General features: G+C 39.4%; 1 long non-coding RNA gene across 3 annotated transcripts in view; it reads right to left on the minus strand.

The window, feature by feature from the left end:
• LOC106537532 (uncharacterized) overlaps positions 1–15,435 on the minus strand; it is a 37,655-nt gene that overhangs the window by 17,075 nt on the left and 5,145 nt on the right. The gene's annotated exons all lie outside the window — the stretch shown is intronic.

Here is a 15,435-nt window from a genome sequence, read left to right on the forward strand (position 1 = left end):
ACTCTGTTATATAATCTTATTGTGATCCTGCTTTGGAATCTACACTTACTGCTAGGGTTTTCAGCTGTTTTTCACTTTTAAAATTCTAAGCCATCAACAATGAAGCTCTTTTCATATTTACTAATCTAGATTACCTTGAAGAAGTTTCCCACTCCCTCCCTTTTATACTATGTGGTAGATAATTCTTTTGGCTCAGTGGCCGTGCTATTAATTTTGTAACCTTCTTCGGTATAGTGGGGCTACTGATCTCATGATCTCATCAGAGAGAATGGGATCACATTTGGGAACTGGAATGGGGAATGTTTTAAGGGATGAACTTGGTTCAATTTGCAACACACGCACACGGTCATAGTTGTCCCACAGGCGCTTTTTCAAGAGGCAACTGGACTGGATGGTGGGGATGATGGGGAATCGGAAAAGTTCAGGAGGATCTTCAGCCAACATAACATACACGCACACTTCAAACCCAAGAATACGCTAAGGCAGAAGCTTGTCTAACCCAAGGATAAAACACCCAGACAGAAACTGAGCGATGTGGTACGTGCAGTACAATGCAGTGAGCCATGTGCAGATCTGTGCATTGGGGAAACGAAACAACCACTTCATAAACGCATGGCACAACATAGGAGAACAAATACATCAGGACTAGATTCAGCCATCCATCTGCCACTCTTTTGAAGACAACAAAGTCCATATTTTTGATAGAGGATTTGATGCTTTGAAAAAGGGCTTAAAAAGGCCATCTACATCATAATTGAACAGCAGAAGGAGAGGGATACAACATCATCTATCTCCAGTCTACAACACAGTCCTTTCAACAGTTCCAAGAAGGCTCCACACCAATTTGCACCACTCAGGTGACTATGACGACACAGTTCAATATCCAGGTAGCCTTAACAACCCGCTAAAAGAATGCAAATGACCAGCTGTCTGCAAGGAGTATAAATCCTTCCATTCCCCACCGCCCAGTCAGAGCTGAAGAAGCTTCTTGGATGAGAAGTGAAATGTGTTCAAAGAAAAACCAGGAAGTCACGTTGCCTCTTGAAAAAAGCACCTTTGGGACACAAACACACAAACACACACACACACACACACACACACACACACACAAAGAGACAGTGGGGGGGGGAGAGAGAGAGAGAACAGGGGAAAAATCTTAAGTGCCTTATGTTTGGAATGTTGGAATGTTTATTTAATTTGTATGCCGCCCCACTCCCGAGGGACTCAGAGCGGCTAACAACCAAAGGTGGGAAGGAGGTACAAATAAGACAAACAGATTAAAAAACAACAACAGTAACAACATTTCAAGTGGGGCTGGAAATCCATCAGCCCCAGGCCTGCCGGAACAACCAGGTCTTTGTGGCTTTGCGGAAAGCCTGGAAGGTGGTGAGGGTCCGGATCTCCATGGGGAGATCGTTCCAGAGGGCCGGAGCAGCCACAGAGAAGGCCCACCCCCAGGGGTTTGCCAGTCAGCACTGGCTGGCAGATGGAATTCGGAGGAGGCCTAATCTGTGGGTCTTAGGGAGGTAATTGGCAGGAGGCGGTCTCTCAAGTACCCAGGTCCGATACCATGTAGGGCTTTAAAAGTAACAACTAGCACCTTGATATGTCTCTACATCCCTGTAACATTTTAACATATTTTGATCTGTTTCACTTTAGAAGACTCCAAAGGCAGGAAACGAAGTCCCTGTGGAGGAGAAATGCAGTCAGCAGGATGTTGATTGCCACCCCTTTTCCAGAAGACGTGTAATATGGAATGTTCTTCTTTAACAGACTATCCAACATATAATGAAAAAAGACATATTATTTTAATCTTTCTCAAATTCAAATACTTTGGCTCATGTGCTGACTACTTTTGAAGGGATTCCAGCTTTCCAGTAGAAGTGGGGGTGTTGCATTATTTTTCTTTCTGAAAAAACTCAACCCAATGACAATGCCAAAGATAGGCATCACATGATCGGACACTTATGAAATTGTTTAAAGATGCCCTCCCGGCTAATTACTTGGCATGACTCAGATTTAACCATATTATAATTGTACAATGAATGGAAAGAATAGTTATGTAATGTACCAAAACAAAAACATTAAAACTAGAGAAACCTAACACATCACTTTAATAATGAAGTCTCCAAGTTTCCTTTTTTATTTCATCTTTTTTCCTCTCATACAATGCTAATCAATATGACAAAATACTTTATTAACTGAATTATCTTGTCATTATCTGAAACCTATAATTTTTAAAATTAGATCTACTTTAATACAATACTTTAAAAAAAGAAATGTATTAGGAATACATGCCTTTTTAAAATTGTATTATTATTTTTTTAAATTGTTGATCATTTCTTAATTTTATTGTTATCAGTTTTTTATTCTGCACTGTTCAGAGTCACATTTTGTGATATGGGAGGTTATATAAATGTGATGAATAAATAAACAAAAAACAAGCAGGTTAATGGGATTTTGGAATAAATGTTCATGAGATCTTGGAAAGCTAATGTCAGGTAGATAGAAATGGCAGGCCATTGGTAGCTGGAATGTAATAGAGGAAACTGAACAAAAGAGAAGGAAAAGAAGGATTTGTGAGTTCTTCTATTTAAGAAGATGCTGATCCAAAATAACTTAAGTTGGGTAAAAATAGAAGGCAAGGCGAAGAAAAGATAAAAATGAGCATTGATTATTTATTTTTCCATTTATTCTTCAAGATACAACAGGAATAGGAAATATTTGGGACTTCAACAGTTGGATGGCATTTCCATACAGCTCTTATTATTAACTATGGTAACTGGAGTTAGGTCAGTTGAAAGATAAGAATCTAATCTTTGGAAAGCCACAAGTGTTCCAATCTATATAGAAGTGCAGTGGGAGTCTTAATAAAGAAATGCAAGATTTGTTAAGAGAACTGGTAAGAGAAAAGAAATAATAATTCAGTTCTGGGTGGAAAAGGAGTACAAAAAAAGAAGCCCAAAAGAACCCCATCTTAATTCTACTTTCTGTAAGGAGGGAAGCCACAGCAGGCTTTCAAGATTCTGTTATTACATCTTACATCAATAAGGTCACATTTTTCTCTTTGGACTGTTCATACAGTATTAGATATCCTTGCAGCATTCAGTAACATCAACCATGGTGTTCTTCTAGACAACTATGAGGACAGGATGTGGGGGCATTGTTTACCATGTTTCTACTCCCATCCATGTAGGTGGCTCTAGTTGGTAGTAATGGGACATAAACCACTGAACATGTAACTACTCTAGCATGGAATGACACAGGGCTTGATTAGCATCTACATGAAATGCTGGAAAAGTGTCAAATACATCTTAAAGATACACACTTATATATCATTAACCTGAGATGCAGTGAATGTTGGACGCAGTCAAGAATTGGATGGGGGAAAATAACTTGAAAGTGAATCATAGAAAGTTTAAGTTACCATTTGTCAAATAATGTCAGTTTTAGTGTTGGCCTGTATGGTAGTTCTCACTGAAAGAGCATGGTTATCATATGCAATTTCTTTGAAATTCATGGCTTCTGCTTGAACATCACTTGGAATCTTCGGCCAATTGCGATTTTTCCCAAACTGAAAAAGATCAGCCATCCCACTCCTTAACTATGGACATAGAAAACCTGCCAGTATGGGTGCCAGCATTAACCTGTGGCTAATAGGGCTTGTATGTCATCTATAAGATGATCAATCCTGAAAAGGAAGGATTTGCAGCCTATAGACACAGCCCTTGTGCCATTTTCCTACATGCAGCTTCCTTTTTGGGATATGATCCAAGGACTCCTCAGTGGCTTCAGAACAGATTGTGAAGGAGCTTCTTTACTACACCAAAACCTCTCCTTTGGCACGTTTTTGGGAAGCCCCCACATAATAGCCTACACAGTGACCTTCTTGGATTTCATTGACCTCATGGAAAATGCCCTTGTCAAAGATAAATTGCAAAGTCACTTGTGCCGGGGGGAGGGGGGGAAATAATTAAAAAAAAGTAATTGCAACCTCTTTTAGTGTTTCAAAAGTAAATGTGGCCATCAGTCCATGCATTTGCTATATCCAAAGCAACACAGTTCAGAGCTGTGAAGGATGCATTCACACAATTCAGAGAAATAAAGAGCAGCCAGTTTGCCAAATTTCTAGCAACAAGTGCAGGCATTGGCAATGATTCCTGAAAAAAAGTTTGAAGAAACATTTCATTTGGATGAGTACATATTTTCAATTCCTGGCCAATCTACAATCTGTAAAAGGATAAAAACAGAGCCAGAATAAATACAGTCCTTCACAACATTTCCACAACTCTCATCTGTCCAACAAGTTTGCCAGTATCCTTGGCCCTTAAAAAAATACAGGCAATACATATAAATTATGTGAATAAACCTTTGGTGACCTTATTCTGATATGAAGATAAATTTTCTCTTTTAGTTTAGACATAGCCCATGAACTTATTTGATCTGACTCAATTTTTTATAATGAGAAATACATTGTGCTACAGAATCATTTTACTAAAATAAGTTTATGTCAAGAATAAAACAATATGGATGAGACCATTTGGAAGGTAATTCTCTCAATTCTGCGTGCACCATGAAAGCCTCATTACTGAAACATGTGATAATACAGAAAGCTTTTAATACTCCTTTATTGCTAGGAATATCTACCCTATTGTTAGATAGGATAAAGAACCCAGCTAATCTGAAGTATTGTGGTAATACAAAAATATTATTTATGTATTATTAAATATTATTCTCTAAAGCACTTGAAGGTAGAACAAGAAACAATGTTTGGAAACTAATCATGGAGAGAAGCAACTTAGAACTGAGGAGAATTTCCTTACAGTTAGAACAATTAATCAGTGGAACAGCTTGCCCCCAGAAATTGTGAATGCCCCAACACTGGAAGTCTTTAAGAAGATGTTGGATAGATATTTGTCTGAAATGGTATAGGGTTTCCTGCCTAGGCAGGGGGTTTGACTAGAAGATCTCCAAGGTCCCTTCCAACTCTGCTATTGTATTGTATTGTGTATGTATGTGTATATATGTGTGTGTGTGTGTGTGTGTGTGTGTGTGTGTATGTGTGTGTGTATACTGTCAGGGTTCCAAGTTCTGACATACACATTTATGGCCCGCCTCTTCATTATTATTTTTTTGGCCTGCTCCTTGCCAACACCTCTGAAGATAGCAAAAACAATGAAAATGAACTACTGGGAACTAATGTCTACTGAGAGGACCTCTGTCACGCTCTGACTAAGGTTGAAGGAGAAATGGCTGACTGACTTCTATATTTCCACAAAGCCCTCTAACAATCACCACGTTCCTGTATTGGACCAGCTAAAGGTCCTGCCTCAAAAAGGACTTATGGCTGTTATGAAAGTCGTAAGAATCTACTCACATGGATTACCACTCCTGTTCGTTTTGTCCTAAATTGCTTTGATAGCATGGGTATAAAGTTGCAAACTTTTGAATGACAATATTATGTCACAATTCTCTTGAAGCAACCCTCTTTTGAAGATGAACTCAAACAACCAATTGTGGGATCAGAATTCAAGAGTCCGGAACTCACACAATAGAGTTTTGATAATCAGAACTGGCAGTGGTGTCAAACTGGCAGCCAAATGCATCATCTGCAGGCCACACCCACCCCAGCTGCCCAAGAGGAAAAAAAAACATTGATATGTACCGTGATGGCAACATGACGCCACAAGTTTGACACTCATGCTCTAGAGATTGCAAGTGGCAATGGGTTTAAGCTTAGTGATACAACTTACAACCATTTGTTTAGCCACTGTTTGAAGTTACAATGTCAGTGAAAAAAGTAACTTATAAGTAACTAATTCTTACACCTACAACTGTCTCAGCATCTACACAATCACATCATCAAAACTTGGGTGCATGGAAACCAGAAATTTTGGTCCCAATTGTGATTGTAAGTTGAGGACTACCTAAGAAATGGATCTAACTATGAGAACAAGCATAGGAATAGAAGTTAATGGTAGGAAGTTTAAGACTGGTCCTAAGAGCTTACAATCTCCCAATTTTTATCAGTTGAAATTGAAATAATACTTAGCTGTTAACTTTAGAATAATTAATTTGATTTCATCAATCAAATGTTGACTCCATCCATCTGTAACTCCATATTCTGCTTTCAACAGCCTGTGAATTGCTAAGTTGCTATGTTTTAGTCCCCCATCTTTGCAGCTTTTGTGTTTGGCTTGGAGAATAAATTGACTTTAGAATTTATAGCAGTATGATGCAGAATCCAATATGGAGTCCACAGGATAGTTTGATTTTTCCAATGTCATGTTCCCCAAACCTGCCATCCTCCTCCTCCTTCTACTACTATTTCTTCAGGTTAGAATACCTGATGAAAAGCTGACCATAGTTGTTTAGGGAATTATACGTGTTAAGTCCTCAGAGTTACGACGATGCCTGAAGCCTTGCCAGCCGGCAAGAGTCTCCTGATTGACTATGATGCAAACAGCCTTTCAGTGGGAAAACGCAGCCTTCTGATTCGTCCACCCATCTGACAGCTGCTATATAAAGAGCTGTCAGATAGCCAATGTTGTTGTTTGGGAGTTGCCTTGCAATTTGCATTGTTAATATGTTAGAATAAAGGTTGTTTCATTGCACAACCTGCCTTGCCTCAGTTCCTGCCTGCTTAGTTCTTCATACAGAGCAATAGGCAACAATGATGACTTGAATTGTTATTGTTATTATTTTTAGCCAGCAGTCAATATGCAGCCCTCCAACCTAACCGAGAGTAGTTTTCACTCATGCAACAATTGCTTATCTTTATAGCCACATTTCTGAATAAAGTGCACAGATTTTAGTGAAGCTTCAAGCACCCCAAGTAAGATATATCTTTCCTTTTTCTTCCTGATATATTTTCATCAATCCAGTCCCTACGTGAATCCTCTGATGCATCTGGAACTTAACCTATGACCTTGGTAAGAAAAGAAGAGAATGTCATCAGAAGGGCCATGCCCCGGTTCTTTTTGCAATAACTCTCTTGGCCATTGGATGCACTCTCAAAGCAAACAGAAAGGCCACTTTTGTAACTGAATCAAACTCAAATTTGGTCTGACAGCCAATTTTCCAGGCTTACTACTATTTGAAAAGGGCTGGAAACGTGGCAGAACACCAGCAGAGAGTATTCCAAGGGTTAGAAACCATCTCTCTGAGGGCCATGTTGTGACTCTGTTTCTCGGCAGCAGGGACAAACAGAAATTGAGGAAATGTTGTTATATACTTTTGGAGCAGAAGATCAACATCTGGAATAATACTGTCTGGAAAATAAAACAGATCCCAGGACAGTTGCTAGGGCATAATGTGATTATGATGCATCATTTCCTCTTTCTTACAGCAGTTAACCTCCATGAATGAATCCTTGGCATTATGAAATATGGAATATTCTTCCAGGTGTTGTTTTTTTAATCTTGATCTTATGTGGAATCCTAGTGTAGTAGCTCCTCTTCTCTTCTCTTCTCTCTCCTCTCCATCAAAGGAGAATGCACACCTATACTTATTTTCCTGTGACTTATATACATGCTTTGTGTTGATTAATATCACTACCTCATCTAGTACAACCCAGGTAGTCCTTGACTTTCAATAATTTGTTTCAAGTTACAAGGGCAGTGAAAAAGTGACTTATGGCCTGCAGTACACTTAAGACTGTCAAAGCACCCCCATGGACATGTGATCAAAATTTGGACACATGGGAACCAGTATATATCTAGGATGGTTGCAGCATCCTGGAGTCATGTGGTCACCATTTGTGATTTTCCCAGTCAGCTTCCGACAAGTAAAGTCAATGGGGGTAGCTGGATTCACTTAATGACCATGTGATTCACTTAACTGCAGTGATTCACTTAACAATTGTGGCAAGAATGGATGTAAAATTGAGTGCAACTCATTTAACATCATCTTGCTAAGCACAGAAATTCTGGTCCCAATGGTCTTAAGTCAAGGACTACTTGTAATGCTGTTTGGCCAGTGATAGTTCTCCAAAGACTACAGCAAGGCTTGCTTTTTCCCCCAGCTTTGCTAGTGCCCAGGGGAGAAAAGATGGGACAAGGGACAGTGGTCAAAGATGATGGTTCATCTGGATTTCTTCACCTCCGACAGACTGGAGAAGGAAAGGAAGTTTGTGTAAGAAAAGAACAATAAGCTTCCTTTTTTACAAAATAAGGCAGAGATAGGTAAGTTTAGGTATTGTATGAGCTATTGGCTCCCAATCCGGTTTTGCCTCAGGCCATATATAAATACACATGTGGATTTAAATGTGGGATGAGGAATGTGTTGAATGGGGATGTGAAGAGCAAAAGGAACAATACTTTTAAACCCCTTTCTATTTACTTTAATGGTAATGGTGCCCCATTCTTCCTCTTATGTATTGTCCAGTGTCCAGTTTTAGTTTTAATTTTTTGAAAATCAGCTATAGTTGAGAATAGATTTTGGAGTGAACAAAATGCCTTGCAAATAATTTATAGTTATTAATAATAGTTATTTACAAAATGCAAATAACTTACAACCTTACTGTAAAATTTACATTGTAAACAAACAACCAGTTTCTTCATGGAGGAGCTCATTATTGAGACCTAAAACCTGCTAAATGCTGCCTAGAGCTTTTCTTCATTCCATATTGCAATACAGTTAATTGCTTTCCTCTGGTTTCCCAGATTTATTATCTTTCCTGCTAAAGGCTTCTATTAACGTTGGCTGACCTGAGTGCTTCATTTGAACTGAAAAGTCATGTTATAAATGTCCTAGCAGTAGATTAAACAGTAATAGAAAAATGCTAAGTATGCTCGGGGTTGATTAGTGGTCAATGTATATTGACTGTTGGAAATCAAGATTCTGTTTTCTATCCATTCTGTTATTCTTGCTACCAAACACATCCCAAAGTCTTAATTTAATATTACACTGACCAACATATATGTGTTCCTTTAAAACCATTCAATCCAACAAAGAAAGATGGTCATTTTTAGCAGCCCCATTTCTCTGCCTCTGTTTCAGTATCATTCCCTTTTTGTTACATTTAGCATAGCTGAAGTTGTAGGGAAAAATGTTTGATTTGGATTAATAACACAAATAGATCTTCATTTTGAAAATGTTCAGCCATCAGGTATAGAATGAAGGAAGAAACTAATGAAGGTAGATTAAAGATGGACAATGTAAGCCAATACTATTTGGTTTCATGCACGGAATTATACAATAACCATACCATTAAAAGTACACACACATAAAGAACTGCCTTCCTGGATTTATTTTCTATGCACAAAATGACCGTGTAAAGTCATTTTTAATTTGACCGCTAGGTGGCTCTATATACATGTTATTTATTGCACTTGAAGTCTTTCTATTCTCCCATGTAAGTGAAGTAATCACAAATATCCATTACATGCAGGTATAACAAATTGATAAATTTATGCATAATCTAAATCCTGTTGCTTTAAAACCTGCCCAAGGTTACCCAGCTGGCTTTCATGCCTAAGACAGTAGACCAAACTACCCAAATAAAACATACAAACCTTTAAAAAATGTATTTATGTGACCCTGAAATAAGTAAGAGATGGGTGTAAATCAACAGCTAATCTCAATACTCTGACACTAACAAATGAACCTCATGTAAAGGGATCATTGACACACTACACACCATCAAAATAACAATGGTGGAGGCTGTCAGAAGTGCCACAACCAGAACTTTGTATCTCCCGTGACATCCAAAGCAGTAAAAGAGGAGGAGGAGGAGGAGGAGGAGGAGGAGGAGGAGGAGGAGGAGGAGGAGGAGGGTGAGGAGGAGGAGGAATAATTACAATTCAGACAAAATGATGCCCAACATATAGTAGCTTTCTTTCTTTGATCTTAGTAGAGCACATTAAGAGCTCTCTGCAGGAAGTTGGAAATAGATTTTCTCTGTTATTTTCATGGGAATTTCAATTTACTTCTGTCTCTTAACTTTTACTTAGGTTTCTTAATCAGCACATTGCTTCTGATACTGACATGGGGAATTTCCAATATGTTGGTCTTTTTTCCATATGAATGTGGTGCCTTTATACTAGGGGTGTCAAATTGAAGGCCCGGGGGCCAGATCTGGCCAGTGGGGTGCTTAGATCTGGCCCGTAGTGCTGCCCTGGAAACAGCAAAGGACTGACCAGTGGTGCCTCTGCCAGAAAAAATGGGTGCCCTCCCCAAGCTCTGTTTTCACTGGCAATGGGTTGCAGGATGCAGTTGCAGCCCAAAACTGAGCTCAGGAACCCATTTTCACTGGCAGATTGCATAGACCAGGGGTGGGTTCCGGCAGTCATTACTGCTGGTTTGCTTGTGGCTACGCCACACATGCTTGATGTGCACTGTGTGCATTTGCACAGTACAAGAAATATTGTTCTGCACATGCGCAGAAGCAAAAAACAAGATGGCAGCGCCTATGGCGCCGCCCAGAAAGTCAGTTTGGGGGCAGGCCTGGGTCGCTGCCGGTTCCAGCAACCCAGGCCGCCAAACCACTACGGTTCGTCTGAACCGGTCCGAACTGATAGAAACCCATCACTGGCATAGATCTATTTTAAGAGTATTAATTATGCTTATAAATCAGAATATTACCAGAGGATATAGTTTATGATTAAAAATAACTATGTAACAAAGGTCTTTTACTTCATGCAATCATGGGCATTCAGACTTTTGTAGCCCAGATTTTGGTGCACAAGTTACAACTCTGTTGCAGAGTGAGGAAATTGATACTTGTTAACCTTCTGGAGTCAAAATTTCTCTTGTTCAATTTTTTGAGTGCCATTTTTTGAATTTTCATGGTTTACATACCTCCTGCATATATCACGATACCTTTTCATAGCAATAGCAATAGCAGTTAGACTTAGATACTGCTTCATAGGGCTTTCAGCCCTCTCTAAGCGGTTTACAGAGTCAGCATATTGCCCCCAACAACAATACGCGTCCTCATTTTACCCACCTCGGAAGGTGGGTGGGTTTCATGTTTTGTTCCTGTCTATGGTACCTACTACTTAAACAAACAATATCTAGAATCCACATTTTGGTAAATACCCATTACTGGCATTTTTGAAACTTGGCACTATTGTTCTTCATCACAGCTAAAATTTCTCCTAAAATCAAATGAATTATCCTGGTGTTTTGATCCTGCTCATGGCATCAAATAATACTTACAACAGTTAAGGAATTGTATTTTTTTCTCCTTAGTGACATTAGATATTTGAACAACACTGTTTTGTTTTTCTCAGCATATTAGCACCATTGAAGGATCTTTGGTGGGAAAGGACTAGAGTATCAACCCAAACATATAGTGAGCCAATTTGGTATACAGGAAGTCCTCGACTTATAACAGTTCATTTAATGACCATTCAAAGTTACAATGGCACTGAAAAAAGTGACTTATGACCATTTTTTAGACTTACAACCATTGTAGTATTTGATCATGGCGACATGATCAAAATTTGGATGCTTGGCAACTGAGTCATATTTATGATGGTCCCAGGTAGCTTATAATCAAAAGAACCAGCCTGCTAATTTAGAATGTATAAATGATTATGTGCTTTTCCTCTTGCAATATTCCTGAGAGATAGCTCAGGAATAATGCTAGGAATGGAAAGAAGTATTTTCCCTCTTCTCTTGTGTCTGATGACATGAACTATACCCCCCCCCCAAAGCTTATACCTTTAAAAAAAAAATTGTTAGCCTGAAGAAAAGGCTACCAGATTCCTTCTGATTTACCTTCCCCTTTCATTCTTTTTTTTGGCATTGGACTGCCAATAGCTGATTTTGCTTACTTGTTTCATATTAAAGAAGCCATACCATTCTTATAGTATATAAGCTTTCAACATAAATATTCAGGACTGGTTTGCTTTGTCCTTAAGCAGAAAAAGAGAAGTCACCTGGACCAGGGGTGTTAAACTCAGGTAGTCACATGACATTTCCCTCTTCGCTAAACCGGTGTAGCCAGTGAGTGACGCATCCAGGCTGCAGGCCAGCAGTTTGACAGCCCTGCCCTAGCACACCTAGGGGCAGTCTGTTCTATGTGATTAAAACTAGTTGGCTATTTCTAGAAAGAGCAGGAAAGTATCTTGCACTGCCTGCATTCCTGTTCCTTTTGCAGACGGTGTTGAGAAAGGAGCTCTCTCGTCCTTCACTACAAGAAGCGAAATATTTCAGCTAGATCTCTCAGCTAAAAGTCTGGTGACAACCCTTTTGACTGCTGCTGACTAGATCCTCTTATGCAGAAGGAAGGCTCTTGTAAGGAAAGGGCAGGAAAGGAGAACTAGGAATGTATTGGTTTATTTCTTGAGGCTATTTCTGAGTTTTCAGCCAAGAATGGTCCTCCAAATTAATTTACAAACAAAGCATTACATTATATGAAGTTTGAAGTATAAAATTGCAAAAGTATAAGAGTATGAGGAAACCAAACTGCCGGTGAAAAATGAATAACAGAGTATGACATGTTGGAAAGTTAATGGAGAAGCCGCCCTGAGTCTCTCGAGAGTGGGCGGCATACAAATCCTAATAAACCGTAAACCGTAAGAAGTCTCTTTTAATAAAATAAGTTTCCATCATTGATCCATAACCCAAAACAATAGAGTAATATCTCTAACACTTAAAGCACACAGACCTTATTTGGAACTATATGCTGATATAATTTGCACTTTTGATTCTTTCTTGCCATTTACATGAACAGAAGCATTGGTGGGTTCCTACCAGTTCAGACCGGTTTGGCCAAACCAGAAGTGGTTTGGCGGCCAGCACCCCAGGCCTGCCATGCCCCCAAACTGGTTCCCTGGTGCCTTTGGTGCCGCCATCTTGTTTTTCAGTTCTGCACATGCGCAGAACAATTTTAATTGCACTGTGCATGCACGCACACACACACGCACGCAGCACACACACACACACATGAAGCCCGCATGCACACACAAAACATGCACATGAGCAAACCAGAAGTAGTGCCGGCCAGAACCCACCCCTGAACAGACGCCTCTGCCCCCAACTCTCTGTAATAAGAGTGAACATTAAAAGAAATCAAAGCAAGGCCAGGACAAAACCTGGCAGAAGAAGGTTTAGAAATACAGTGTCATCACACACACACAGAGCGTTCTCACCATTTTCTTTGAAGTCCCCTAACAAAAGTGATTACTGAAATTTTATTAAATGCATGTGCGAGATACAGTTTTGCTTTCTGACTGATGTTCATGTGATGAATTGATGTATATGTGTGTGCGCATGTGTGGAGGGGAGAAGCCCTATACTTTTATGCTGAAACCTGTGCCCAAAAGTTTCTAACCACATTGGCAGGAAGGTTTTATTGGCTGTTTGTACTTCCAGCCCTCACAAAGAGTTTGAAGCTGGCCAGCAGTTGTCTTCTTGAAAGACTTGAGAAGGATGAGCCAATCCAGAGAATTCCAAGAGATTCCATGGAAGAGATGCTGAAGCTCTGTGGGGAAGAAAAAAGCCAAGGGGGCAGGATGAAACAAGTTGCTGCCAATGAAAGAACAGACCACCCAAAAGCTTGGCAAAACTGCCTGGGGGAAAAAAGAGGTTTGCTCCCATGACAAATAACCTGGCACAGAGCCAGACATAAGTTGACTTAGCTCCCGAGTTCTGACAACACCGAGTAGTCAGGCAAGTCTAGAACAATTTCTGAAGTCCTACAAAGATAGGTAGCTGTGCTATCATTCAGGATCTGAGCTTGCAAAATGTATACCTCCTGAAACTGCTTTATCTTCCATATATGCTGGGACTGCAATTATTATTCTTATTATATATAAAAAACACAAAATTATAGCTACCAAGTACTATCTTTGTTCCCCCCACCATATTTGTCTACTTCCATTTTGTCTGTTTAATTTCAAAGAGCACTTTAGCATCTCTCTTTTCTATTGCTTGCTATTTTATAGTTCCACCAGTTTTTGCTTGTGGGTCAATGGTATTTCTTGTGAATATTCCAAGGCACCATTGTTATGCTTGTTCTTTACAGTCAGTCTGTGCAATCTTCTTGCAGTCGCTAACTATTATGCATTCATTTAATCCCAACATTTTAATATGTAACTCAAAGCAATTAATCTACCTAATGTTCCTGCCACTTTATTTATCCTATAACTACTCTGTGTGTGGGTTTGGCTACTATTGCTAGTCCTAGCTTTATCATTCACCAGGCTCTTGGGTCATAAATAAATCCAGCAAGAACTAGAGAGAGATGAGAGCAAGAGATTGTGCAGCGGCAAAGGACAGAATTATACAACTAAATATTCTGCCTTACCATTGCCATAGTGTTAAGCAGAAAACCAACTTAAGTTATAGTTTGATCCATAAGGTTGAATTGATTACATTGTTAACCGTAGAGTTTAATCCAAAAGCCAACTTTGCAAAGAAAGTAGGAAATCAGGAATTTGTTTAGACATTTGTAGAAGTGGTTCAGCATGCAAGTGAGGTATTTATAGCAACCTAGGCTTTCAAAGTCTACCGTGTACGTGCTGACTTGAGTTGAATGCACTTAAAAGGCTGATGTCCAGATAGGGAAAAATAAAAAGTTGCCAACAAACAAGGGGTGGTTGTACAATACTTACAGTACTGTCCCAGGCAATATATTAGTATTCTGAAGAAAATACAAGGAGAAATCCTGAGTTTGTCTGATTGTTAATGTACACTAATCTAAAGTCCATCACATTACAGCCAATTTGACAGCTTGCTTGCTTGCTTGCCGCCTCTTCACCCATCGTGGGTATAGGCGACTTCCATGGAAATTTGACGCCACTGTTTTACGGCGATCCATGGAAGCTGTTTCGGCTGGATATACCCAAGGAGACACCATTTTTTGTTTAGCAAACTGCTGAACTCCTCCTCCTTTAAGAGTAGTAACGGTAGCTTGTGGTAAAAAATCTTAAGACACTGCTGGAAATGAACATGGCAATCCCACCGAGACCTCAGAACATTTGTGTAATTACTGGCACTTCAATTCCCCAATCCATCAAAAACATTGATCTGCAATTGTCTTCACACCTCTGCTAATCTGCAAACTGAGCAAAAGAAACAAAAAAAAACCACATACCTCTGCCCCAGGCATACAAATAAACCAAATACAATACAATACAGTCACCCTTACTTTCTATAAAAATTAAATTTAACAACTGGTTCCAAAGACATTCCAGCCCACATATGTACAGTAGCTAATATTCAAGGCAAAACAATCTAATAAAGTTTTAGCTGAAGGCAAATCAAACTAATGAAGTCCCAGTAGTTCTTGTGGGTGGGGAACTGAAACAGCTTCAAGCCATCTTGCCTCTGGAAAGATGTGAAGACCAGGAAATGATAAGAGCAAGACAGTGAGGGTTCCTGCAATTAGTGGAATGGATCACGCCACATCCACACTGCAGCATGTTTTGTTATTTATGAGTTTACTGCAGCTTCAAAGACATTGCAGCTGAGGCAGAAGGGTTT

This window comes from Thamnophis sirtalis, unplaced genomic scaffold, assembly GCF_051295495.1.
Source record: "Thamnophis sirtalis isolate CommonGarterSnake01/CBP01778 unplaced genomic scaffold, rThaSir2_p1.2 scaffold_1, whole genome shotgun sequence".
NCBI classification, from domain to species: Eukaryota; Metazoa; Chordata; class Lepidosauria; order Squamata; family Natricidae; genus Thamnophis; species Thamnophis sirtalis.